Consider the following 27,574-nt stretch of genomic DNA (forward strand, 5'->3'; position numbering starts at 1 on the left):
GCCAGGAGCTAGAAACTCCATTTGGTTCTTCATGGATGGTAAAGTAGTTGAGCCATTTTCCATTGCCTTCTCACATGCATTAGCAAGGAAATGGGTAAGAAGCAGAAAATCTGGTAATTGAACATCACTCCATTATGGCATGCCATCATTACAGGCAGGGACTTAACTTGATAAGCCACAACACCAATTCTTCTACCTTTAAACTTGTTTTATGCATTGAGCTGTCATCTATGTTTGTTCCCCAAGGATTTGAAAGGAATGTATATTCTGCTATTTCAGAGAAGAATGTTTAATATATGTCAATTAAGTCAAGTTAGTTAAAGATATTGTTTCATTTTAAAAATATCCTTACTGGTTTTCCATCTATTTTTTTTCTTGCAGTTACTTAGGAAGCTATGTTGCAGTCCCCAATTATAATTTTCCATTTCTCTTTTCAGTTCTATTTCATGTCATTTGAAGCTCTGATATTAGGTGTACAACCTTTTTTATACTTGTTATTTCATCTTGGTGAACTTGCTCACTTTAAAAAAGGCAGTTTTGCACCTTATCCTTGATAATGCTTATTGCTATTAAATCTACTTTTTCTGAAATCAATATGACCACTCTGGCTTTATTTTGATGATTGTTTACATGGCATATCTTTTATCTTTTAATTATTCATATCATTGCATTGAAAATGTATTATCTATGGACAGTATATTCTTGGTCATTACACAAACACCATTCCAGGACAGATGTTGAGCCTAGCAGTTAACACACTAGTAAAAACACCAATTATGGTGCCCATATTCTAAACTGAATGCCTAGGCTCAACAATTGGCCTCCAAGTTCCTCCTAATGCTGTGTAACTTCAAGCCTAACTGATTCTTTCATATTGGCTTAATTCTATTCATATTGACTTAATTCTATTACTGAGTCCATTCATGATTTTTAAAATTCTGGTTTTTCGAAAACTCAGTTATAAGATACTCACATATTTTTACTTTTTAGCTTCTATCCCCACACTTCTGGTACCATGATTCTAACAGTTGATTTAAAGTCCCTGAAAATTCCAGCACCTGTGGTGCCTCACGACTTGCACCCATTAATTGTCCTTTCAGAAACTTTTACTCCAGTTCCTTCATTGCTGAGTCATTTTGAGCAATGCTGATTACTGTGGTATGAGTCTTTAAATCATACAGTCTTCCTTCTTTCCTCCCTTGCTTTCTTTTCTTTTCTTTCTTTATCTCTCTTTTATTTTTTTGTGGATTACCAATACAGTTCAAGCTGCAGGTTCTAAATCACCTCCCATCAGGTATGACTTGAACGGCAGTTCAGTGCTTGAAGATTTTACCATGCTACTTGTTTCCATCCCACATACACACCCTGTAGTAGTCAGTTTGGGATGTGTGTGGTGGGTTTCCTCGCATTTCGGCTCTCAGAACATGCGGAACGCTACTGGGAGTCAGATCCACAATGTATGAGTCCTGAAGCTCATACAGCATTATTTTTAAAGATTCATTTACTTTTTACTGGAAAGGAAGATCTACAGAGATAAGGAGAGACAGAGAAAAGGATCTTTAGTCCTCTGGTTCATTCTCCAAGTAGCTGCAATGGCTGGAGGCAAGCCAATCTGAAGCCAGGAACAGGAGCCTACCCCAGGTCTCCCATACAGGTGCAGGACCCCAAGACCTCGGGCCATCCCCAACTGCCCTCTCAGGCCGCAAACAGGACCTGGAAGGGCAGCGGAGCAGCCAGGACATAAACCAGTGTCCACATGGGATTCCCCTGTGCATGCAAGGTGAGGACTCCAGCCACTAGTCTCCCGCACTGGGCCTGCTCATACAGCATTTTATGCAGCGGCTCTCTTGATATCCTCTGTGATCTCCCAACACTGTCAGTTCCTGGGGGCCTTTTAGTGCTCCTTCTGCCAGAAGGCTGAGGCTTTGGTTGCCTGCTCAGCCATGTACTTCCAGTAACCGTGACTCAGTCTGGTGCCACATGGTGTCGGAGCAACAGAGACCAAAAAAAAAAAAAAAAAAAAAAAAAAGCAATAAGGATTTGGCTCATGATCTTGGGAATCCAGTTCTTGTCTCCAGAAAGAAGACTTCTGCTTTCATAGCTATAGACTCCTGCTCAGCCTCTGGAAACATGACTGCTGGACCACTGCAGAACTGACTATGGGCTGGGGAGGCAGAGAGAAAAGAAAAAAATCTGGGGGGTGGCATTGTAGCACAGTATGTAAAGCCACCACCTACAACACTGGCATCCCATACGGGCAATGGTTTGAGCTCTGGCTGTTCCACTTCTGATGCAGCTCCCTACAAACAGGAAAAGCGTTAGAAGATGTTTCAAGGCTTGGGTCCCTGTCGCCTGCATGGGAGACCCAGAAGAGTCAGAAAACAATTCTGTTCATGTTGTTTCCCTTTTATAAAGACTTGCTTTTATTTCAAACAACTGTAATTGAAGGCTGTTCTTTTTCTGCTGTCGTTTTACTTCAGTCTCCAAAAGACACCATTTTGCTTCATACATTTCTCACATCTCAAATATTTCACCCCTCTCCAGTTCTGTGATATGGTTAACTACAAGGCATCTCTATTTTTGTGGTTCTCTGACGCACAACATTTGAGAAGCCAACTGACTGACATAGTGCCACTTTCTCTGTCCCCAAGTCCACCCTCTTGCACAAAAACGAATGAGCTTTGTCATCAGTGTTAGACAGCCCAGGAGAAATGAGACACCTGCACTCGCTACCAACCAGATCATTAGCCTCAAACGTAATGGTTGAATTCATTGTATTCTTTTTGACCTCTTATCTACATCATGCATAGAGAAACAAAGGGAGCTTCCAAAGAGCTCTTCCTCAGACTTAGCTGAGACTGAGGAAAACCAAGGATGGCCCAGGATGTTCCCTTAAGACTGTGCATTCTCCTACTTCTTCAAATTGCTGGAATTTCTGGTCCCCAAAAGTGCATTACCCAAACACACTCAATATAGGAATATGACTGACTTTGAAACCTTTGTCCACTCAAAAAATTCTACCAAAACCAAAATCCTGAAATATTACAACTCCATGTATAAATAACCTAATCCCCAAAGTTCCAATGATGTAAAAGTTAAATGTAGAAATATGTCTATGAAAGCTGTACTCACACCACATACATTCAGCATTATGCCATAGCCAGGGAAGTTCATCCATAACAGGACAGCAACATGTCTGTCGAATGATTATAAATCTACTCTTAGATACTGAGATCTGTAAGTCATATAAGTTGCATGAAAAGATGTACTAGACAAGGTTTCTACCTAATGAAGGTTTTCACCTCTGGCTACTGGCAGCAACACTCTGGTTGGGGAGAGGGTGAAGGCCACCCCACTCACACTGTTCTGGGACAGTCTCTTACTGATAGTGAGAATCATCCAAATATCTTCCACCTTTGTGATGCTTTAGGGTATGCTTAGGCACATTGGTCTGTTAGGGAGCAGGGACGTGTCCTGGTCTAGAGAATGGGGTCTCAGGGCACCTGCTCAGAGTGTCTATGCCAGTTTGCTCAGCAGGATGGGGGGTTCCTGAGAAGACCCACTCACCCAACCAGCTGAGAAACACAGCTTTCACTGTCGATGTGGGTGACGGAGGAAGGCACCAAAGCTGAATTATCAATATGTTCATGGCTGAGGGAGAGTCCAATGAAGACATCTGGAGTAGCATGTACAAAGTCATATTTTACGAAAACCCTGAGAAATAACAAACTGAGCTTAAAATGATCACAAACTCAAACTTAGGAGAGAAAATCTGGCAGAAGGTCTACACACACACACATTTATGCCAGTAATGACTGAGCTAAGAAAGATGACAAGTGATAGAAAATATTGTCTCAAGCCTGAGCAAGGAACAGTGTGCAGTCTACACCGAGAGGGGAGTGAGGGCTCAGTTCCCTTGGACTCGGATTGTTCAAATCCACAGTCCTGGATAAAATAGCTACCCCAATACCAGACACGCAAATTTAATATTTGAAAGCTGCAAACTGTGCACCTGCAAGACCAGAATTAATTAATTAGGAATAAGGACAACCTAATTTTTAAAAAATATTCAAATAAATATACCGAATAAAATACACCAAATATGAAGCTGTGAATATAAAACCATTCTTATAACTGCACCAATACAAGTTATCTATAAACTCTTATAATAAAAGAATCATAGCACAGTTTCTCTTCCATATTTTTTGGTCCCTTTTTCTTGGCTAAGTCACTGTAGCACTAACTTTTTAACATCTTTTCAAGTAGCACACATACTGGATAAAGAAGATTATACTCCTACTGGTGTGCTTAGATGAATGCATGCTTCTGTTAACTCAATAACCAGCATGTCTACCACATTTGGATTTTTAAGAATGGAATCAGTCCTCACAGGAATAGCAAAGCCAACCTCCCTAGAGTTCCACACTTCACAAAATGCTCATTTAAAAGAACAACAACTAGTGAGGAAAGACATCATTTTGAGGTAATCACAGAGCTTGTTACTGAGACCTGGAATCGAACCTGCCCCAGCCTCAATAGCTTAAAAACAAAGGAGCTTCATCACTGGAGGTACTTAAAACTTCAGCTTCTTGTTTTACGTTTTCTATCTTTTATTCTTTCTATTCATATCCTCTCCCAATCCAAAATACTCATGCCACTGCCTTATTTAAAAAAAAAAAATCCCCGGGAACAAAGATCCTTTTGATGAATTGGCTTGAGGCCACATGTGGTCGAAGGAACAGAACTGGGTTTGTCCAGTGGAGGTGGCAGGATTTCTGTCTCCTAGGCTGTCCTGGGCTGGTCACCTGAGAGCTGTGCCAGTCCTTTCCAGCTGGCCAGCAGACCTATGCTTGTGTGGATAATTATTTCACCAACCTATATGAAGCAAACATTAGGACAACATGGAACATTTTTTTCATAAGGATAATTTCACTGGATTAAAATCTCTTATTATGCTCGTCTTCCCTTTTGTGTATGTATATGTGTTCTGGTGTGCATCCATCAATGTTAAGCGCCCTCTATTTTGATGCAGTATGGTGACAGATTATGTGTCAGTGGATTTTAAGCAGGTTTTTAAATGCCAGAACTGAAAATCAGCAATCTTACGTTCGTACACAAGATTTTATCAATGTTTTCAGTATGTAAAACCTGAAGTCTGAGGGGACCTGGGATTAGATTTCAGATGGCTGGGAGGATGAGGATTAAAGACCTAACACGTGTCCTGAAATGACAGTCCAACCCTTTTAAGGTGTCCAGAGTCTTGAAAATTAATAAAAAGCATCAACGTTGTATTTTCAGTTCACACCAGTTTCAAAGTCATTTCCTCAGGTGTGGATCAAACAATCTACTTTTTAACTGAATCCTTGCATTGTTTTTCCTTGAGTTTCATCTTCCTAATTTGGTCTCTTCCCACTTTCTCAAAAATGTGGACTTTTTAGAATTCATTTCTAGGATCAGTATTACTAAAGACACTAGTATTTGTTTATGTGATTTAACATCTTCACATTTTGGACATTATATTTTTCCTAATCTAAAACTGATGATCTGTTAAATCCAAATGAGATTCTAGTACATCAAGCGCCACCATACTTTTCTTTCTTCTCTTGCACCCTTCACATTCATGACAATGAACATGTCCACTTGTCTGTAATGTTTATCATCAGAAAAACATTCTGATAATGTTAACAGTATTTTCATCCCACATCATCTCAATCACTTTTCTCTCACTTTGAATGCTTCGCCAGTTCCTCAGAATCTTTCTGTCTTGCTTCCTGTTTTTAACTGTAGTTTAGCAAATGTTGATGGGGACTCTATATGTCATGCCATGGGTTCTTGCCAGAGCATTATGAAATAAATACTCTTACACCAAGTTAGGAAGAAACTCCAGTAAAGTTAAGGAACTTGCTAGAGGCCACAATTAGTAAACAATTTTAATGTCAGACAATTCATAATAGCTATGACGTTGATGGAGTTCTATTAAGCAAAAAGAAAAAAATTTTGAAGCAAAATTTGACAGAGGAAGAACAGTTTGTTTATTTTAGTAGCTCTCCAAAGTACTGAGAAGATCACTTCACAGTTTCTTCCTGTCCTGTCACTTCCTCTAATTACAAATTTTACAAACACTCATGTTGAAGAGGGGTAAAATATATTATTTGCTTCTCTATCTTTCTTTATTTGAAAGATAGAGGCATAATGAGACAAAAGAGATTCTTCCCTCTGTTAGTTCACACCCTAAATGCCTGCGATTGCCAGCACTGAGTTAGGCTGAAGCCAGGAGCTTGAGTCGTGGTTTCTGGTTTGAGTGTTTAGGCTCTCCTTTATCTTTCCATTCATCCACCACACGCTAATTTCTCATGCTTTGGCTTTAGCTCACAACCTCTGAGAAGAGCTTCTGGAGCAAACACGGGGATGGAAGGGTCTGTGCCAAGCCAGGGCGCGCTGAATGGGTGACTCTCCTTTGTTCCAGCTGTGGTTTTTCAGCTCCAAACAGTTTACCAACCAATCTCTTTGGCAAATCAGTCATGTAAATACTAATAAAAGGAAATATGAATCCCTAACTCATATGTGGAGTCTGAATTTTACTTGACCTTTTCTCTCTGCTTGCCTCTGAAAGGAGTGTTCACACGGTGCCCACCACAGCCTTCCTCTCCAGCCACACAGCCCACTGATCTCTCCCAACTATGAAATCCTTATAGCAACTGTTAACTACACACAGTTAATGTAACCAAGCCTCCCGGTTTGGGCCCTAAACCTCGCCCCTTAACTTGCAGACCCCAGGCCCACCCTGCCATTCACCCTTTTCCCAGATGATGCCACCTAACTGTGTCAGGGACTCAAATTCAACAGGTCCAAACCCACACTGGCCAACCTCATACGTGTCTCTTATGTCTTAGTCTGGACTGAACTCAGCACCACCATTAAAGCAGTCAGGTGGCCCATGAATACAGGACTCCATCTTCTCTGACCACGACCTACTCCTCATAATCTAAATAGTCAAGGGATGCTATCTATCACTACCTGGATACTTCAAACTCCTTTCCTCTCCTTCCTTGGACCTGATCACTGCCTGAGGTTTCCACCTGATTTGCTCCATCTACCCTAAGCCAAACGATCAGAATGATCAGAACAAGCTTCATATCTGAGGTTCCTTTCTCACCCCTGTGCGCTATCCACTTAAAATCCTTACTCTGCTCATTATACACTGATGGCCACTGATAGCCCATTTTTGGAGCAGCTAAAACCAAGGCTGTTATGTAAGCAAGAGTAATTAGATTTTCTTACATGAGAAATCCATTTCTCTGGAATAACTTGTCAGAATTGAAGAACTGATCATTTTTCTATATCCTGAAATATATCCTATCGAAGCTAAAATAATCTGGTCGTTTTAGCGATTAAATGCAAACAGAACACACTTGTGGAGTATCTGTCTGCATGGGAGGTATTACATGTCAGGCACTTCATGTAGGTTATCTAAAACCAATATGGCCCTGTTTTACAGATGTAATCCTCATTTAAGGAGCACAGACTAATCTGTTCTGTCTCCTGGCAAGTATCACCTCCAGGATTCAAATGTAACTCAGCATAATACCCCAAACCTATGCACTCACCACCACTCAATATTCTCCCACAATAAGTAAATGCTGGACTTAACAGATGCAGTGAGTGGATAAAAGATACATACAGATGGTGTAATTGCTTTGACTTGAATTCAACTATAATAACTTATTTTTAAAATAAAATTTCAAATTGCAGGACCATAATATCTTTATGTTGGCTCAAAGAAGAAATGGATATAGATGAGAAACACTATTTTGTGATAAAAAAAAAAATCCAAAAGATAATATGTTCAAGAATCTTCCATTTCCTGTCCCTGGGCCCAAGAGTAACTTTTACACATTATCCATTTTTAAACAACCAAGATACATATGCTTAACACAAGCCTGGCTCTATTGAAACAAAAGGACAGCAAAGTAACAGTACCCAGCTTCAAGTAATGGACCATCAGTGTGTGATACCGTGATATGTAACTAATAAAGGCAGTGCTTAATATCCTAGCATTATGTAGCCTCACCAAACACTCAACCTGATTAATAGGAGCTCCAAGTATAATAGGGCTGCACACTAAGATCACATATGTATAAAATATCCCATAATAAAGGAGATTCTAAATGAGCCTGGGACGGTAGCAGCAGACAGTCCAAGTACTTAGGTTCCCGGGAGCCATGTGGGAAAACAGGATGGAGTTCCTGGCTTCCTGGCAGCATAGCCCAGACTTCTTGGCCACTGCTGGACATTTGGGGAGTGAACCAGCAGATGGAAGATTGTGTGTGTGTGTGTGTGTGTGTGTGTGCACGCGCACCCCTCTCTAATGCTTTACTTTTCAAATAATTAAGTCTTATTTATTTGAATGTCAACTCACAAATATCTAAAACCCAACCTAACACAAACAATATTCACACCCGAAGAAAGTCACTGACTCGCAGTTGTTCACTGAAGCAGCGCCTCGGCAGTGCCACTCATCCCACCAGAACACCCTCTCTCCCTACACTGAAGGGATGGATGGACCTTTCAGACCAGCCCCATTTGCCTCATCAAAATTCAGAACTAATATCCTGTAAAGCTTTATCTGATCACAGCAGAGATACAATATTTTTAAATTGTGAGACTAACGTTTTACACTGAGTTCACTATTATAATAATTTAAGTTTAAAAATTACTTTAATGGCATTTTATTAACGAAGAGTTCTACAAGTGTGGCTTTTGGATGGCATAGAAAAATCCTTTAGAACAGAGATGGAGTGTATTTAAAAAAAAAAGAAGCTGGAAGTAACAACTACTTTGTACTGCTTTTGTTGAAATAGGAAGCAGCATCCTTAGAGTGAAGACCCAATGTATAAATGCTCCTCTTATCCAAACCTGCAGCACCGACTTTTGTGATTGGTGATTGTGGGGGAAGCATCAATTAAAAAAAAAAAAAAAACGGCCAAAAGTCACACTGAAGGAATGGTGAAGCATTAAAATTCTAGCTCCCAGAATACCAGACATAGATGAATTTTTAATTAAAGGGCACACAGACACACAGAGAGATTTCCCATTCACTGGTCCACTCTGCAAAACCTCACAGCATCCAGGGGTTGAGCCAGGTCAAAGCGAGGAGCCAGGCTCAGGCTCAAGCTCAGTCTGAGCCTCCCGTGCAGGTGGCAGAGACCCAGCCACCTGAGTTGTCATTTGCTACTTGCAGTGTGTGCATTAGCCAGAATCTAGGATCAGAGGCAGAGCAGGGAACTAAACCCAGCACTGGGATACAGGAAACAGGCATCCCAAGCCGTGGTTTAAGTGCTGCAACAACTGGCTGCCCCCACTTTTACCTTCTTTATTTTTTCTCAACATTTATCTTTTCCCACCAAAAAAAAAAGAAAACACTTTTCTTCTTCTCAATAAGCTGCTATTATGAATCTGATGGGATTAAGATTTGTTTGTGAAGGGTGCGCAAATTTTTTTAAATCGATGTAGTTTCAAATTTCTTGAACTTTCACATTTATTTGCAAGCAAATTCTTTTTTATCTAGTCTTCCCCAAAGAGTCATAATTGAAAAAAATTCAGACCACCAATAGTATTAATTGTGCATTATTTTTTTTTCCAAAACCCTTTGCTAAGCTACTAGCTTCATTAGATAGTATCAGTAATGACAGAGAATCACTACAATGCTTTATCTGCCATTATTCTCTAAGTATCAGGCTTCCAGCTGATTGCAAGTCATTCACTGTGGAACCTGTCACAAGACAGAATGGTTCAATGAGAGTTGAACCTTCAGTGGCTCCTCTTCCACAGAAGTCAAAAGCTTGTGAAACAGAATGCTTCTTCCTTTTCTTTTTACTTAATCTTTACCATGTTAATTTTGTGTGTGTTAAATGCTCTAAAATGACTGAACAATGAAGATTTTGCCCTATCATAATCTGATCCACATGGACACAGTAAGTCATCTTCACGTAAAAGATGAGAATTTTGCTACTGGATTAGGATAGCATATAGTTTCACAAAGTAAAGTTGCCTCCCCATGAGAGCAGATGGGCATGGTCTCTGTATTTGAAACCTTTACAGTCCTCAAGCTCATAAATAGAACAACCTCATTGGCAACAGAGGGGCTGCTTTCCCAAGGATCTGATTTTAGGTGTACCCCGAATCATTCATGAACCTAAAAAAAATCACTGAAATCATCAAAGCATGCTTGGGATTTCAGTTTACAAAATTAAACTGTCTGCAAAGAAATAAAAGGACCAAAACATTCAAAATGTACAGAGTAAAAGTGCCTGTGTTATCAACAGGTGGATCTTCCTCACAGGGTCACTGCACCTTGCTTTGTTTTAGACAAAGGACTTTGGCCTACTTCAAGAGCCTCTCTACTGGTGGTCGATGGATGGGGCGTTTGGGCTCTGGCATTTATGCTGTGAAATGGAATCAATATTTTGGTAGAAGTCACAATCTAAGACCCTCTTCTTGCTGTATCCTGAACTGACTACGGAAAACCTAGATATGCCATCAGATCTACTTATCATTACAAAAACAAATCAGCAGAAACAATGCAGAATAAAAAGGAAGCATGTTATAAATTCAAAGAACAGCGTGGCGCACAGCAAGATTGTGCTCCGTAACCTTGCCGTTCATGAGTGGTGATGGCTGAGCTGGAGCATGCCCGTGGCCTGACCTCAAATAAAGCGAGGTAGCTGGCAGAGTTCACTGTCCTGTGCAGTGGCGGCAGCAGAAACCACTGCTTGTTGTTCAAGGTGCTTTTATTCTTTGTTTATACATTTGAAGGCTTATAAATTTTATGAACTGCTTGTGATGTAAATACAACAGGCAGGGGGCAATCCGACAGTTCCACGAGCTCTGTCCAAGGCTGGCTCACATGCTTTTCATTTGTGACAAGATGCACTGGTCTGTCCAACTCTGCTTTTCACATCATAGTGGGAGATGCTGCCCTACCTTTTCCAGGACACTAGGTTACTATTTACGAATGTGATAAAACATTGTCTGGCAGCCCAACAAAACCCTGCAGACAAGCCAAGTGCCTGTGTCACAGAGAACGGGGCTCAGGGATGGGGGTCCGGCTCATGCGTTCTTTGACACCCCTTAATCATCTGTTTCACACATCACCCACAGATATTTCTACATCTCTGCCTGCATAAATACAGCTCCAGTTTGTAGTCTTCAGTTTAAACTGCAGAAGCATTATTCAGCAGACAAGCGTAGCATTCGGATATTAGGTTCAATTAATGCAAGACGTTAGAAGATCAATACTAGAATAGAAATAGGCCAGTCACAAGGAATAAAAAACGAACCGAACACACTGACCAAGCCAATTCAACGTTGTTTACAACCTCATTTTTTTGCCTACTATAAAGACTTAGCACAGATGAAAAGACTTTTAAAAGCAATTGATGCCAAAATATTCTGTAGAAATGAGCAAATCTGCTTATCCAACACAAATGCACTTTAATATATCACTTATCCACCCACAGTTATTGTCACTGATGCCAGCCTTCAAATGAAATGTTGACTCTCCGCAGAATGACTAACATGGAGGGTTATCTTTTTTTTTAGAAGACACATGAGATTCTAAATGTCACATGCACATGTGTTATTCATAATATACACATGCAGACATAAAAGCATGAATAAAGGCAGCTGTAAAACTTGCTAACATGTTACAGTCGGTAATTAACGCAAATACTAATGACAACACTCTAGACTGCAGTCTTTTGGAGGCAGGAGCTCATAATCCCCAAAGATTCAGAAGCATTACCTCATTGCAGCCTTGAGACAAGCTGAGCATTCACTCCAGGTCTTACCCAGCATCCACCGGTTCACACAAAGACAACAGAGGCGTGACCAATCACATTGTGGCTAGCAGGCACTGTTTCAAAGCCCTCTCCTGATATTACCCATTGACATGCTCACTGGCAGCCTGCTGAACTTGTCGTCATGGCAACACATCCCAGCTGCTCACCAAGGCTTGTTATATTACTTTTCCTTTTCACCACTCACTTAGCTAATTAAAAATTTAGAACTATGTTTTGCATGTTGGACGCAAATTGAAACAATGCAGGGTCCTTTTTCTCTTCTCTCTCCCTCTCTTGGGTTCCTCCCCCCACCCCAATGGAGCTTTTAAAAATTGCTTGGAAAAGCTATTTGAAGGACACTCCCATAAAGTCCCAATATAACCAATCAATAGAGAGACTGCACGTAGCTCCAGCCAAATGGAATTTGTCGCTAAACCTAATCCGCAGCAAAGCAAAAACCAAACTGTGAACATCGCCAAAGATGTTGTTGTTCTTCCTGTTTTGAAATCTATCAGCTAATTCGGAATGGGTTATTTATGTTGAGATATTCACATTATTCGTGACCTGAAATATTCCTTAAATGTTCTCGTTTAACATGATTCTGATTTTCAGCAGCTTTACCCACAATTCCACAATACCAACAGAGTAAATAAATAAATAATGCAGAGAGAAGATCCTGCCAAGACTGTCACTATAGCAAATGATAAGAAGTCCCTGGCAAAAACATGCCTATGAACCCCATCATGTGTTTCAGATTTGATCACCAAAATGTCCCACTGCCGAGAAAGGATGAAAACAGCAGTGCTGAAAACGTATGGCAAGAACAGACCATCTCTTGTTTACCAAAGCAGGGACTTCAATGAAACCTCCTAAACTGTTTCAAAGATGATGGCTGCCTCCTTCACATCACTCTTTAAAAAAAAATTTATTTAATTTTATCATAATGTCAGATATACAAAGAGGAGGAGAGACAGAGAGGAAGATCTCCTGTCCCTTGATTTATTCCCCAAGCGGCCGCAATGGTCAGAGCTATGCCGATCCGAAGCCAGGATTCCAGAGCTCTTCCCACATGGGTGCAGCATCCTAAAGCTTTGGGCTGTCCTCGACTGCTTTTCCAGGCCACAAGCAGAGAGCTGGATGGGAAGCAGGGCCTCTGGGATTAGAACCAGTGCCCATATGGGATCCTGGTGTGTGCAAGGTGAGGACTTCAGTCACTAGGCTACAGTGCCAGGCTCCACATCAGAAAACTCCCCTTCAGTTACACCAAAGGCATTCTTCAAGCTCTAAAGATTCTAAAATTTCTCTAGGTGTTCCAGCTTTATAGTTCATGTATTTAGCAGAGAAGAAGAAAATCAAAACTTGAAACCATACTCATTGTAAACAAGCAGCAGTAAGAGACATCCAAGATGCCTTGGAAGCCTGCTTGTGGGAGCTAATGGGGGAAATCTGCACCGATTTGAATGAAATGAGAAAATCAAGACATCGAAAACAAGTGTGGTGGGAGGGTGGCTCCTTCCCAGGTTGGCCGACTAGTTTTTCTCAGGCTGAAAATCACCCAGGCCTGCCTGGGGTGTAGCATTCAGTCCCCAAGCACACTGGGCCTGCAAACTCAGATAGCCTGGCTGGATTTTCCCCAGCCCAGCCTGCATCTCTGAACTTTCATGTCTCCCACAAAACACTGAAAAGAAGCCCCACTCATCAAGGCAGCTGACATAGAAGCTTCAAGGAAGCCAGACAAGAATTTTCATTTGTCTACCAGAGATGAGGGCAGATGGCAGACCCGGGGAAACGAAGCAGAGATGACTGGCAGAGTTCCTTGGGATTACAGGTAAATATGAGAGTCTTTCAAAATGTTTGTAGAAAACGAAATTAAAAAATAAGTTTACTTTGATGCCCTCCCCTACCCCTCACCAAAAAAAAAAACAAAAAAAACCAAAAAAAACCTGTGCTTGGTGTTTAACACTCTGGATAAATCACTACTTGGGATGCTTGCACTCCATATTAAAGTGCCTAGTTCAAGACCTGCCTACTCAGGTCTTTGACCCATAATCTGCTGATGTATAGGCCAGGAAACAGCAAGTGACTGTCCAAAGATGGGGGTACCTGATACCAACTGGGGGACTCATTTTGAGTTCTTAGCTCCCTGACTCATCTCCAGTGGTTGTGAGCCTTTAAGAAGAGACCAAGCCTATGAAAGATCACTTTTCATCTGTCTTTCTCTTTCAAGTAAAAATCTTAACAATTTTAAATTTTGCAATCCATATATAGTTATTTTATAAGTATGCATTTAAAATGAACTTGAAGAGACCTGAATGTATGGATTTTGAAAAGAAAAAATTATAAGAAAATAAATTTGGTGATTTAATTCCATTTTCCATTTACTTCTTTAAAAAATACCCTCATAGTGTTTACTTCCTCCATGTCTTCTCACCTCAATTCATCAACAGATGCAACATCCAGGATGGCTCTCTGAGTTAAAACACGACAGACAGTAAACAGTGCCTCTCAACCCTCACGCAAGCAACAGTGGGAAGAAGGAAAAAGGAGAACAGAAGAAGGAAAATGAAAGCAGATGATGCCGTCAAAGAATTTTGGAAGCTGTAAAAGCAGATGGATAGGACACACTGTAATAAGAGAGTGACGAAAATTTAAATATGTAAAAGGGAAAACCAACCATGGAGGGTGGTGTGGGCGTAAAGAAATTCTGAGGCAATTTCATGTGTACAGTGAGATGGAGAAAATTAGTAAATACCTTGTCAGAAAGGGAAGAGAGAAACAGACTGGAGTAAATCGAGAAAGAGCCCAGTGATATTATTTAAATCTACACCCCAGGAATTTAGACGCATCCCTTCCTTCTGCCCACAGAAAAGTTCTAGAAGCAAAGCCACCCCACAACCTTGAGCTCAGATGGCACCCACAATCTTGGGTTCTTAAGACAATTCCCCATAATAAGCAGGCAGTTTCTGGAGAAAGAATTCTTGCTCAAATGTAGGTCCCACGCAGGAAAAGCATAAGTGAATTTGATGTGTTTACTGGGTACCCAACAGCAAGAAAAGGCTCAACATCTGACTAGAACACATGAAAAGACATGAAAAGACACATGGACCAGAGTAAGATAAACCACAGTTACAGCAGAAAAAAGTTGAACATTCAACAGCATGTCTGCAAAAGAGTCTCTGAATGACAAAAACTTCACAAGTTTGTTGTGATACAGAAACAAACCCCAAACATTGGAGACTGCAGAGAGAAGAGTGATTAAAAAAACCAGAAAACATTAGTAGAAGCTACAGAATTAGAATATCCCATTTGTAGGCACCATTGCAGTAAGTGATCCAAGCAAGAGTTACTTACACATAATCAAATCATAAGGTATAAGGTAAAAGGTTGATGGAGATCACGGTGTTTATATAGATCAGAATCTCAACAAAAGGATGACACAGGGAAAGAAGTCAATGAAGAGACCAAAACAAATGAATACAACCAAATGACCCACTAGGAGACTAAGTCACAGCTCCTGACATGACACACTGAAAAGAACACACCACCACTTATGCAGTATTCTTGTATCCACAAAATTAATCTAAATCCAATTATGAAGAGATAATCAGAAAACTTCAAACTGAAGAAGATTCTGCAAAACAACTGGCCTGGAATAACTGCATAATATCAATGTCCTGGGAGACAAAGGGAGCTGGAAAACCAAGCTTCACTGAAAGAAAATGAAGACTTACAACTACATACAGCATAACCCTCAGACCTTGGAATTTTAAAAATCAGAATGGAAAATAACAGCTGGAGAGGAGATAATTGACACCACATAAGAACTTTAAATGTAAACAGGACACTAGATCACACTACTATATCAATGTTCAACTTTGTAAATTCGGAAATTCTAATTTCATTATTTAAGGTAATTCCCTTATTTGGGGAAATACATACCTGAGTAATTTCTAGGTGAAGTGTCAACGACGTTTGGAAATGGCACTCTCAAGTGGTAAAGAAGATGGATGTGGAGAGGTGACACACAGGTGGAGCTGACAAACGTGGCAACATGCTAACGATGAGTAAATTCAGGTGCAGGGGACAACAGAGTTTATTTCTTTGTTTTGCATTTTTTGTGTCATAAAAAATGTTAAAAGCTGTAGGAAGGACAGAATGCTACAATCTCCAGAATTCAAATATTTCAGGTGAGATGTGGAATGAGATTGAAAATAGGACTGCTGCTTCAAGCTTTTAAAAGATTTATTTATTTTGATTTGCAAAACAGATTTAAAGAGAAAGGGTAAAACAGAGAGAGAGATCTTCCATCCACTAGTTAACTTCCTAAGTCACGACAACAACCAGAGCTAAACTGATCCGGAGCCAGGAGTCTGGAGCTTCTTCTGAGCCTCCCACATGGATACAGGGTCCCAAGGCTTAGGGCCACCCTCCACTGCTCTCCTAGGCGACAAGCAGGGAGCTGAATGGGAAGTAAAGCAGCCACAACTCGAACTGAGCCCATATGGGATGCTGGCACTGCAAGGTTGAGGATTAACTTGCTGATCCACTGCGCCAGCCCTACTTCCAAGCTTTCGATGGAACATCTAGACGCTCAGCTCCACCACCCCACCTCCATCCCCAATTAGTACAGCTGTCTCAAGACCCAGCAGACAACAGAAACTTTATATTTGGAAACAGAGGTTAAATCACACAAACTTTTCTAAGCATAGCTGAGGGAGATAAGAGGTGAACAAAAAACCCAAATAACAACTGTTAGACAGCCTACACAGCCATTAGCCCAGATTAGAAAAAAAAAAAAGGGGGGGGGGGAGAACTCTGGAAAGAAGCTCTCCTAGAAGAGAGGAAAATGGATATATTATCTGGGAAACTAACTAGCATACCTGGGGAAAGGAGGTGTGTGTCCAGTATGTCATTTGTGGAGAAAAAAACGACAGTTCAAAAAGTCTGTGCAATTGAAAAGAAAAGGCAATCATTAACTCTAGCCAAAATAAATAATTGCATAAAAATTAAGTTTACTCAGAATAACTGATCCTTCAAACAAAAAAGGGGTCACAGTCACCATAATGCAACTATTCATTATTTATTTTTCTTCAAATTTTTATGTAACTTCATTGGGAAAATAAGTGCAAGGGAAGTGAATATATAAGGAGTACATTCCATTTATCTTAGTGGGAAAATAAATAATAAAATCTAAATGTATTAAATCAAAATCATGATAAAAGTAGTAAATCAAGATGACTCAAACACATTATTCAGAAATCAGATAAATATCAAAAAATAAATAACAGGATCTCAAGTGACTGTTTCTGGGTAGTGGGAATCAGAAAGGCAGGAAGGTGGGCCCGGCGGGGTGGCCTAGCGGCTAAAGTCCTCGCCTTGAACGCCCCAGGATCCCATACGGGCGCCAGTTCTAATCCCAGTAGCTCCACTTCCCATCCAGCTCCCTGCTTGTGGCCTGGGAAAGCAGTCAAGGACAGCCCAATGCTTTGGGACCCTGCACCCACGTGGGAGACCCGGAAGAGGTTCCTGGTTCCCAGCTTCGGACTGGCACAGCACCGGCTATTGCAATCACTTGGGGAGTGAATCATCGGACGGAAGATCTTCCTCTCTGTCTCTCCTCCTCTCTGTATATCTGACTTTGTAATAAAAATAAATAAATCTTTAAAAAAAAAAAAAAGGCAGGAAGGTGATGGGTGACTGGTGTTTTTCATTATGCCGCAGAGTTGAGTGCGTGTACGTGTGTGTGCATTAATTATTAATTACTATTAATTAATAATTATTAATTATTATTAATTATTTGACTTCTTTATGTATATGCCCTCCCTCTTACCTTTGTCAAAGTAAAATTAGCTATAAACAAACAAACAAACAAACCAATGAATAGCATAGGACCAAGTAGGGCACAAAGCAATCCATCAGTCAAGCAGGCCATCACTGACTCCCTTTCATGGGACCTGCGGCATGATAAAAAGCATACCAAGGTGCTATGATGGATAATCTTTTAATTTGTTTTTTTCATATTATTTTATGAAATTAATCAAGAATCATACCTAGATGTCTACAGAGACTATGTTTTCAAACATGAGACTACCTTCAAATTTCTCATATGAAAATAATAGTCTAGGATCCTCACTAATCAGAAGTGAAACCAATTTGAATTGTTCGTTTAGCAAACATTTGTTGAGGATCTCTCTTTTGGTTTCTTCACATACTAACAGTGTGACTTTCAGAAAGTGGTTAATATCATGATATGTGAGTTTCCTTATCCATAAAGTGAGCATGTTACATACCACATTAATTGCACATGGCACAGAAAACTATCCCTAATTACTTTGTCTCTTACTCCTGCTACTGTGAGTAGATCATTGCACTTGCCACTGAAGTACAACATAAATGAGAGACAGCCCCTGCCTTTAAGGGTCGCTAGAAAGGGTAAGAAAGTAAGCAGAGAGAAGCAATGATCAGGCAAAGCTATAAACAAGTAATGCGCACAGGGCTGGCAATATATTCCCAGCTCCCTCCCTGCATGAAACATAGTATTTCCAACTAAATTCTATAAAATGCTAGTTCCAGAATATGCTTCTTTTCTAAAAAGTCTTGAGGTCAAATTAGTCTGGGAAACAGCACACGTTACACCCCCTTAGGGAGTGTCAGCACTCAAATTAGTATAGTTAAGGCTCTATGGAGTCCGACAGTAAAGATGGTTTAATCCAGCATTTCCCAAACTAAGCTAACCATGGGCCTTTTTACATAATCATGAGACCCAAGCGCCACAAAGTTGGCATTGGTGTACTACACACACACATTTTGGGAACACTTGACATAGGTTTTAAGACTTCAAGGTGGGGCCCGGCGGCGTGGTCTAGCGGCTAAAGTCCTCGCCTTGAAAGCCCCGGGATCCCATATGGGCGCCGGTTCTAATCCCGGCAGCTCCACTTCCCATCCAGCTCCCTGCTTGTGGCCTGGGAAAGCAGTTGAGGACGGCCCAATGCTTTGGGACACTGCACCCGCGTGGGAGACCCGGAAGAGGTTCCAGGTTCCCGGCAACGGATCGGCGCGCATCGGCCCGTTGCGGCTCACTTGGGGAGTGAATCATCGGACGGAAGACCTTCCTCTCTGTCTCTCCTCCTCTGTGTATATCTGGCTGTAATAAAATGAATAAATCTTTAAAAAAAAAAAAAAAAAAAAAAAGACTTCAAGGTGGAGGGCCCCCGGGGGGGGGGGGTTGCCTCACGGCTAAAGTCCTCGCCTTGAATGCGCCGGGATCCCATACGGGTGCCGGTTCTAATCCCTGCAGCTCCACTTCCCATCCAGCTCCCTGCTTGTGGCCTGGGAAAGCAGTTGAGGACGGCCCAAAGCTTTGGGACCCTGCACCTGCGTGAATCATCGGATGGAAGATCTTCCGCTCAGTCTCTCCTCCTCTCTGTATATCTGACTTTGTAATAAAATAAATAAACCTTAAAAAAAAAAAGAAGATTTCAAGGTGGAGAGACTTTTATCCAGTACCTCCTTCTTCATAGATGTTTTAACTCTCTTCTGGCTCACTTCAGTCTCATTTGGACAACCTACAAAGTCCCCAAATTTTTACAATAAAGTATCATTGAATAGAAAATTCCCTTAAGGAAACCACCTTCACCTAAGGAAATCTAATATATACATGAGTTCTGTGCATTCTTATGAAAATAATCACATACTTGGTTTCAAATAATTCAAATAACATACCTTGTAAGGAACAGCTCCAAAAAAAAAAAAAAAAAGCTTTAAGAACAAAGGCAAAAATCAAGTAATAGATTCTTCACTGTTTGTCTAAGATGAATACTGTTTATCATTGTACCTGGTAAAATGAAATGTGCTACACTTTTTAAAGTATATCTAACAAATTGACATCACAAGCCTTCTGTTGGAATTTTTTTTTTCTTTTTTGTAAAAGAGAGCAGGTGGATTCTGTAGCAGCTTCCCTGTTTTGAAATATGCATCGCTTGGATGAATTCACATTCACTTGCTTCTCTGACCTTTTGAGAAAACTCATAAATACATTCTTTCTGTACTGAAGTTTTCTGAGAGAGTCTGGAGAGGTCCAGGGTTGTTTTTCTCATAGAAATCCCAAACGTTTTAACATGGGAAGACTAGAAGCTAGCTGCGGAGCACACTGGATGCTGAAGACAATCACTTCCTTTTCCAAAATCAGGTAAGAGATCTTCTTCCTCCAAATCATGGAGGAAAATAGCTATGAAAAGACAGCCACACTGGTGTCCAGGACTGACCCTCTTCCCCTCTGGGTCACCTTCCATCTGTCCTCCACGCTGTAGAAAACGGAGCTGCTCAAGTGCCTTGAGGGGGATCACGCCTCTCCCTCAGAAACCTTCCGACCACGCCAACTTTCCCTTCTTCAGAAAACTGACACCTTGTTAACTGGCTAAGGGAGCTTTGCACTGCAACTAGTTGCCCTGGAACTAGACTTCCTGCCTGGCAGCCAGTCACTGCTCCCGTCGAAGTCCAAGCTCCTGCAATTAGTCCACTCCCTGTCCCCTACCTCTACTCTTCCCCAGGGGTGGGGAATGAGCTGCCCAGGCCGGCCAAAGGCCCCTGCTGGGCTTCTGCCATTCCTGTTGATGATCCCCAAGCAAACTGGAAGCTCCTGTCACAGGGCTCACACACTGTGGTGTCCCTAACTATTTAGCTCCGTGCCATCCCATGTCCTCAGTACTGAGACCTTTTTCCAATCAGCCTGCCCCCACCATGTCAGCCCATGGTGCTAACGTCTCTTCACCACTGGCCTCCCAAGATCTCTCATCATATTTGCCTTCCCACTGCCAGCCCACGGTCCTGCCCAGTTCATAGTCCCTAGATCTGAATTCCTGCTCAGCTTCAGGTCCATGAAGGCAAGGGTCCTCACAACATTGCTTACCAGCAAATAACCACCAATATGTGCACTGTGGCTAGGCACACTTAAGTCTTTAAATAATGTACTGAATATATGAATGAATAACTGAGTGTCTGAATGAGTGCAGTGTCTGAATCTATTGGAAGAAACAAACCCTAAAAGAATTTCAGCTTCTCTGAAATTGCAATGTAATTTAGTAAGAGTGTAATGTCATTAGCACTTTAATCAAATGATTTAAAATGCTGTACAATGGTGGGAAGAAGACACCTAAAATGAAAATGATGACTTACAATTCAAGTTATTTATTGTCAGTAGGGGATATATGCCACAGAGCAGCACCTTGCGGGAAGAGGGGCACAGGTAACACAGCAAGACATGGAGCAAAAGTCCTGAACACAATAAAACATCTCCATGCAGAAAGCACAAAGACCAAATTATAAGCTGGTGAAATTTCTAGGTTTATAAATAATAAGTATTCAATTTAAAATATTAGTAAAATGTTAAAATATCTTAGGAAAATCTGAAACATATTGGTGTTAAAATTAAGAAAGCACAGCAAACCGCAAATACAAAATATTATGATTGAAATGGCAGTTTCTTAGAATTAAAGATAAAAGAAGATGATACCTCTGAATTTCCATGTTTAAAGAATGAGCATTGTGCTTGGTATGAAACACGGGGCAAAAGTTGTGGTGCAGTGGTAAGGCTCATATCCATCCCATATTGCAGTGTCTGCGTTCGAGTCTTAGCTTTACTCCCAGGAGAGCATGTGCTAACATGCACCCAAAGAAGCAGGAGGTTCCAGTGGCTGAGTCCCTGCCACATACATGGGAGACCTGGATGGAGGTCTGGCTTCAGCCTGGATGGAAGTCTCTCTCTCAATCTCTCTTTCTCTATATATAACATGCCTTTCAAAAGCAAATAAATATTTTTTTAAATATTAAGAACAAAATTTATCTATGTAAGCACTCATTTAGTAGTCTGGCTCCTGAGTTTGGGGATTTGAAGATCTCTTTCAATGTCTCTTCTCTCCTTTATGTTCTTTCTCTTCCGTTTCTATCTGATCTTCAAATCTGGTTGGCGACTGTGAACACTCGTTCACATTAACTATGCCAGTAACTTCAATCTCTCCATGAGAACATTCAAAAACTTATAAAACCACAACTTCACTGCTGTGTGGAATTTACTTAATGGATATCATTTAATATTTTTCTCATGATCTCTAAGAATTACTATCTTTTGGGCCAGTGCAGAGTATCACAAGCTAATCTACTGTTGCATCACCAGCATCCCACATGGATGCCGGTTCATATCCCAACACTCCACTTCCAATCCAGCTCCCTGTTTATGGTGTAGGAAAGCAACAGAGGATGGCTTGAGTTCTTGGGCCCTTACAACTATGTGGGAGACCTGGAAGGAGGTCCTGGCTCCCATCTTCAGACAGGTTCAGCTCTGGCTGTTACAGCCATTTGGGAAATGAATCAACAGCTGGGAGACGTCCTTCTCTGTCTCTGTCTCTGTCTTTCTCTCATCTTATTTCTTTAGGTAAAAACCTGTCTTTCAAATAAAAACAAATCTTAAAAGAAAAAAAATTAGTATCTTTGTTTCACCAATGGGTGTCTTGAGGGCAAGGGGAAGAAAAGGTCGAAGACCATCATCGAGTCCCCACCTGAGGATCAGGAACAGAATTTCACTGACACTGAGTCAGACCTCATTACTTTAAGAATGAAGCATTAATAAACTAATAGCTTATCTGGAGGCTACTCCGTCACCAGAGCCACTGGACCCCCGCCTGGTGACTAGTCCCCAAACAACACGCTGACTGATGGATGGTGAAGTGAAGCTGTTTTGAAAACAGTTCACTTGCCAATTTTGAAATGTTATGTGTCAGCTTAAGGACAAGTCATAAATGTGAAATGTAAAATACCCTAACCTGCTAGTTTCTCTTTTTGGAAAAGAAATAAAGCTCCATAAACCATTTGAACATCTGTCTCTATTATCCGTCCATGTCAGTTTGTTCCGGTGGAGCCTTGTTATAACCACTTAGGCTAGTGCAGAAGCAAGCAAAATGCCAACTAATTGTAATTCAATATGCCCAGCTGTGAGCATATTAGTATGTGCAAAACTGTACTGGGACACAGAGGAAGGAACATTCTATACTGCGTGGGAGAAGCCCGAGAAACACAGCTGAGCAGGTGACAGCGCAAAAGTCCTCGGAAAAGAGTAAGGGGGAAGGCAGCGGAGGCCATGATAGTGGGAAAACAGAAACCACAGTGCAAATGCAAATGCAGAATGTGTGGACATTGTGAGAGGTACAGCAACTATTTATGCAATCCTCCTAACAACACGGTGAGATGGCATTATGATCATTCAGAAGCCCACGGAAATTAAACAACGTGTACAGCTAGCCCAAAAGGGGAGCGCTTTGCTTAGAGCCAACACAAGAGGGCATGTTTTGGCAGGTGTAGAAGCAAAAGACCACTCCACAGACCACACTATTGGTAAACAAGTAAACAAAGAGGACAACACGTGTTACTTATTCAGTGTTTGCCATGTGCCTGGCACTTCTCATATACAGAATCTCACTTTATTCTCAAGACAAGAATCTCAGAGGCAGTTAACAATAGCCATTTACAAATGAGGAAACTGGGCCTGGCGTGATAGCGTAGTGGTTAAAGTCCTCGCCTTGCACACGCCAGGATCCCATATGTGTGCTGGTTCTAATCCTGGCAGCCCTGCTTCCCCTCCAGCTCCATGCCTGTGGCCTGGGAAGGCAGTTGAGGATGGCCCAAAGCCTTGCACCTTGCACCCGCATGGCAGACCTGGAAGAGCTCCTGGCTTCGGATTGGCTCAGCTCCAGCTGTTGCAGTCACTTGGGGAGTGAATCATCGGACGGGAGACCTTCCTGTCTGTCTCTCCTCCTCTGTGTATATCTACCTTTCCAATAAAAAATAAATAAATCTTAAAAACATACACACACACAAAAGAGGAAACTGAGGCTAACAGAAGGTATGTGATTTGCCTGAGGCTGCACAATATAGAAATGCTGGATTCAAAGCTGAATATCAAGAGAGTGTGACTGAGTCCATGACTTTAACCACTCTACCATCTGGCTGTTCCATTAAACATGACACATCATCTGAAATAACGGGGGGAAAAAGGCTTTCTGCCTTGAATTCAGCCAAAAGTTTTTTGTTTATTTGTTTTAGAACAAGATCAGTTATACCTAGGAAACATTTTTGTGTTCTTTCCCAACTCATTTGCCATCAGTGCCCATTTACATAGAGAATAGTTTAAATTGTTCCATTACAAAAAAAAAAAAAACCTGTAAGTCCTAAGGGAGCTATGCAGCTACATTCAAAATGGTTTTATTCAGACTTAGAACATTAAGCATTTCATGACTGAAGTTTTTTTAAAAGAGCTCACAGAAATACATTCTACAGGAGGGTAAGATGACTATACTTCTTAGAAGCAGTGAACAAACCATGCTGCCTAGCTAAAAAACAAGCCGCAGATAAAAGAAGGTGCTGAATGAGGACCAGAGAGCCATTCCAAGTGCCTGCGTGGGAACCTGCATGACAAGTGCCCTTTATTCTTCACCAACATGTGCTTTGATTTCAGGGATGTCAATCAACCTCGCTGTACCACATGAAATAAATGGATTTCCTCAACCCTCTGCAACATTCATAATCTTAAAAAAAAATTGCAGCTTCCCCTTCCCCCAACAAAGCTCTCTGGAGAAATGCTATGGGATCGAGGCCTCCAGGCACTTGCAGCAACTTGTACCCATCAAAACCTGTCGGAGCACTACCAGTCCACGCTGAAAAGACATTTGCAATTTGGAGTTAATGTATTAAAAAAATATATTAAAAGGATAGGGGCATGTGTTTGGCCTAGCAGTTAAGAGATTAGTAAGGATGCCCACGTTGTACATCAGTTCTTGGGCTCAATTCCCACATGCAGTTCCTGGCACGCAGCGGTGAGGGTCCAGATAACTGAGTTACTACCACCCAGGTGGGAACCTGGATCGAGTTCCCAGACCAGCTGCAGCCATTCTGTGCACTTGGGGAGTGAGCCAACCGAAGGAAGCTCTGTCTCTCAAATAAGTTAATAAAAAAAAATTTAAAGGACAACTTACTTACTATTATTAAAAGGCCAGGAAACCAGTCATTCTAATCAACACATCAGCAAGTCACTTTCCTTTTACTTTCTCACCAATGCCCAAGTAGAGGATTGCAGCTCTCTGTTGAGTGGGACCCTAGGCACGGAGATAAACCTTGGGCTCTCTTCTGCTACCACCCCTCACCCCTTCAACAAATCTTACAACTGGTGGAGTCTCCTAAGCTTCTTGGTTTGGAAAGAAATTTTGTAAAAACACTAACGAATTCAGAAATGATGATATGAACACCTGACTAACCACCATTCAGAAATAGCGTTTGCTGAAATTTTGTCATCATCTTTTCTAGAGAGGAAATGAAACTTTGTGGGTAGAGGTGATGCTGTCATAGTCTATATTCAGAGGCAATCACCTGCATGTACTTGATATCAATCCTCCCAGTATATTTTAAGGTATATTAAATACATTAATAAAATACGCATAAATAGTTTGTATTTTTAACTCCACAACAAAAAGACTTACATAGGGACCAGCACTGCAGTGTAACTGCTTAAGCAACAGCCTATGACACCAGCATCCCAGTATGTGCCAGTTTAGGTCCACACTACTCCACTTTCCAATTTTAGTAAGTGTGCTGCCAAAGCGAGCACTCTGCTCCACTTTCGATGTAGGTCTCTGTTAATGTATCTGAGAAAGCAGTGGAAAATGGCCCAAATGCTTGGGTCCCTGCATCCATGCAGGAGGCCTGGATGAAGTTCCTGGTTCCTGGCGTTGGCTTGGCCCAAACCCAGCCATTTCAGTCATTTGGGGAGAGAAGCAGCCAATAGAAGATGTCTCTTTCTCTCTCTCCCTTTAAAAAAAAAGTGCTTATGGGCCCGGCGGCGTGGCCTAGCGGCTAAAGTCCTTGCCTTGAACGCCCCGGGATCCCATATGAGCGCCAGTTCTAATCCCAGCAGCTCCACTTCCCATCCAGCTCCCTGCTTGTGGCCTGGGAAAGCAGTTAAGGACGGCCCAATGCATTGGAACACTGCACCCGTGTGGGAGACCTGGAAGAGGTTCCTGGTTCCCGGCTTCGGATCAGCGCGCATCGGCTGTTGCAGCTCACTTGGGGAGTGAATCATCGGACGGAAGATCTTCCTCTCTGTCTCTCCTCCTCTGTATATCCGGCTTTCCAATAACAATAAAATCTTTTAAAAAAATAAAATAAAAATAAAAAAGTGCTTATACAAATGTCTTATGTTGTGTAAAATTCAACTGTGCCAGTGTTCTTTTTTTGATGTGTCCTAGTATCTAGTAAAAGGTCTTCATTTGGAAAAAAAATTAGAGAAAAAAACGCTTGCTAAATGAATAAACACTGGGATCATAGTAGAGAAGTGCTATAATTTGCCAATACATGAATTCTTTCATTTTTATTAGTTGGCATTCTGAGATACTAAAATGCAAGCTGAGAACTTACACTTAAAAACAATTTTCTTAGCCATATATTTTATTTTTATTTTACAGTTCATTTACTTTTTGTTATTTGATAGACAGAATAACAGCAGGCAGAGGGAGAAAGATACCTTCTACCCACCGGGTTATTCGTCAGTTGTTGCAACAGCCAGAGCTGGATCAGGCTAAAGACTGGAGGCTGAAACTCCATACAGGTCTCCCACTTGGATGGCAGGGATTCAAGTACCTAAACCATCATCAGGCACATTAGCAGGAAGCTTAACTGAAAATAGAGTAGCCAGGATACCAACCAAGCACCCAAATAAGAGATTTAGGGGTACTGAGGGGCAGCTTTGTCTACCTAAGCCACAATGTCCACCCCAGCTCTACATAAACGCCTGTCTAATTAATAGCTGACATCCAACAACATAATCTGAATGTGTCACTTTAGTGCTGCGTCATTCACTAGAGTTTGGAAGACTCACACATACATGCTAAGTGAACAACTCCAGCTAAGCAGTGCTGCACAGAGTAAAGCAGGTTTTTCAGGGCAGGCAGAAGAAGCACAGTCCAGGCGTCATGCTGCACAAACTGAACAAGATACTCTTTTAGCAATAACCGCAACTTAATGCTGTTGACTTCTTCGAAGTATTCCCCAACTTCCCAGGTAGTTTCAGCTCTCTTTTTGCTGTACGCTCAGAGCAGTTACAGACTGAAATGCATTTTTCTTTTAAGATTTAAAGCATGCCTTCCACACCAATCCAAGAGCTTCTCCAGGGTGGAGCTGAATGTTAGACCTAGCTGAATCCACAGCACTTAGTTATATCCCCAGGGGTTATTACAGGGGAAAATCATACCAGGATGACTATTTTAATTATAAAATTCTGAACAATTGTGCCCTTTCATTTCTCCTCATATGTTTTAGTTTCTTGTTTACATCTTCATTTTTAAAATATTTTTAACATGGAACATTTCAAGTACATTCGGAATTTGGTATCCTGTACTTTCAGAAAGCTACATCCAGATTCAATTAATAAGTCATTTTTACTCATTTACTATGGCTTGAATATTTGTCACCCAGAATTCATGTTTAGTTTTCCCCAAAGTTTTACATTAATGGAACTAAGAAGGTAGAACTTAGCCCAGTTATGGATGTGGAGGTGAGATCTGTACGAAGAGTTAGTATTGGACTGGGTCATTAGGGTCAATTCTCCACGAAAAATTCCTTGGAAACTTTGTAAGAGAAGCAGACAAAGACATGTGTGTGCCTCAATTCTTGCCATGTAATACTCAGAATGTGCC

The 27,574-nt window shown here is 41.2% G+C and overlaps 1 protein-coding gene across 3 annotated transcripts in view; it reads right to left on the reverse strand.

Annotated features, from left to right (window-relative positions):
• The window catches only part of STOX2 (storkhead box 2), a 207,038-nt gene that overhangs the window by 39,552 nt on the left and 139,912 nt on the right, over positions 1 to 27,574 (reverse strand). The gene's annotated exons all lie outside the window — the stretch shown is intronic.

The sequence above is a fragment of the Ochotona princeps genome, chromosome 11 (genome assembly GCF_030435755.1).
Source record: "Ochotona princeps isolate mOchPri1 chromosome 11, mOchPri1.hap1, whole genome shotgun sequence".
NCBI lineage: Eukaryota > Metazoa > Chordata > Mammalia > Lagomorpha > Ochotonidae > Ochotona > Ochotona princeps.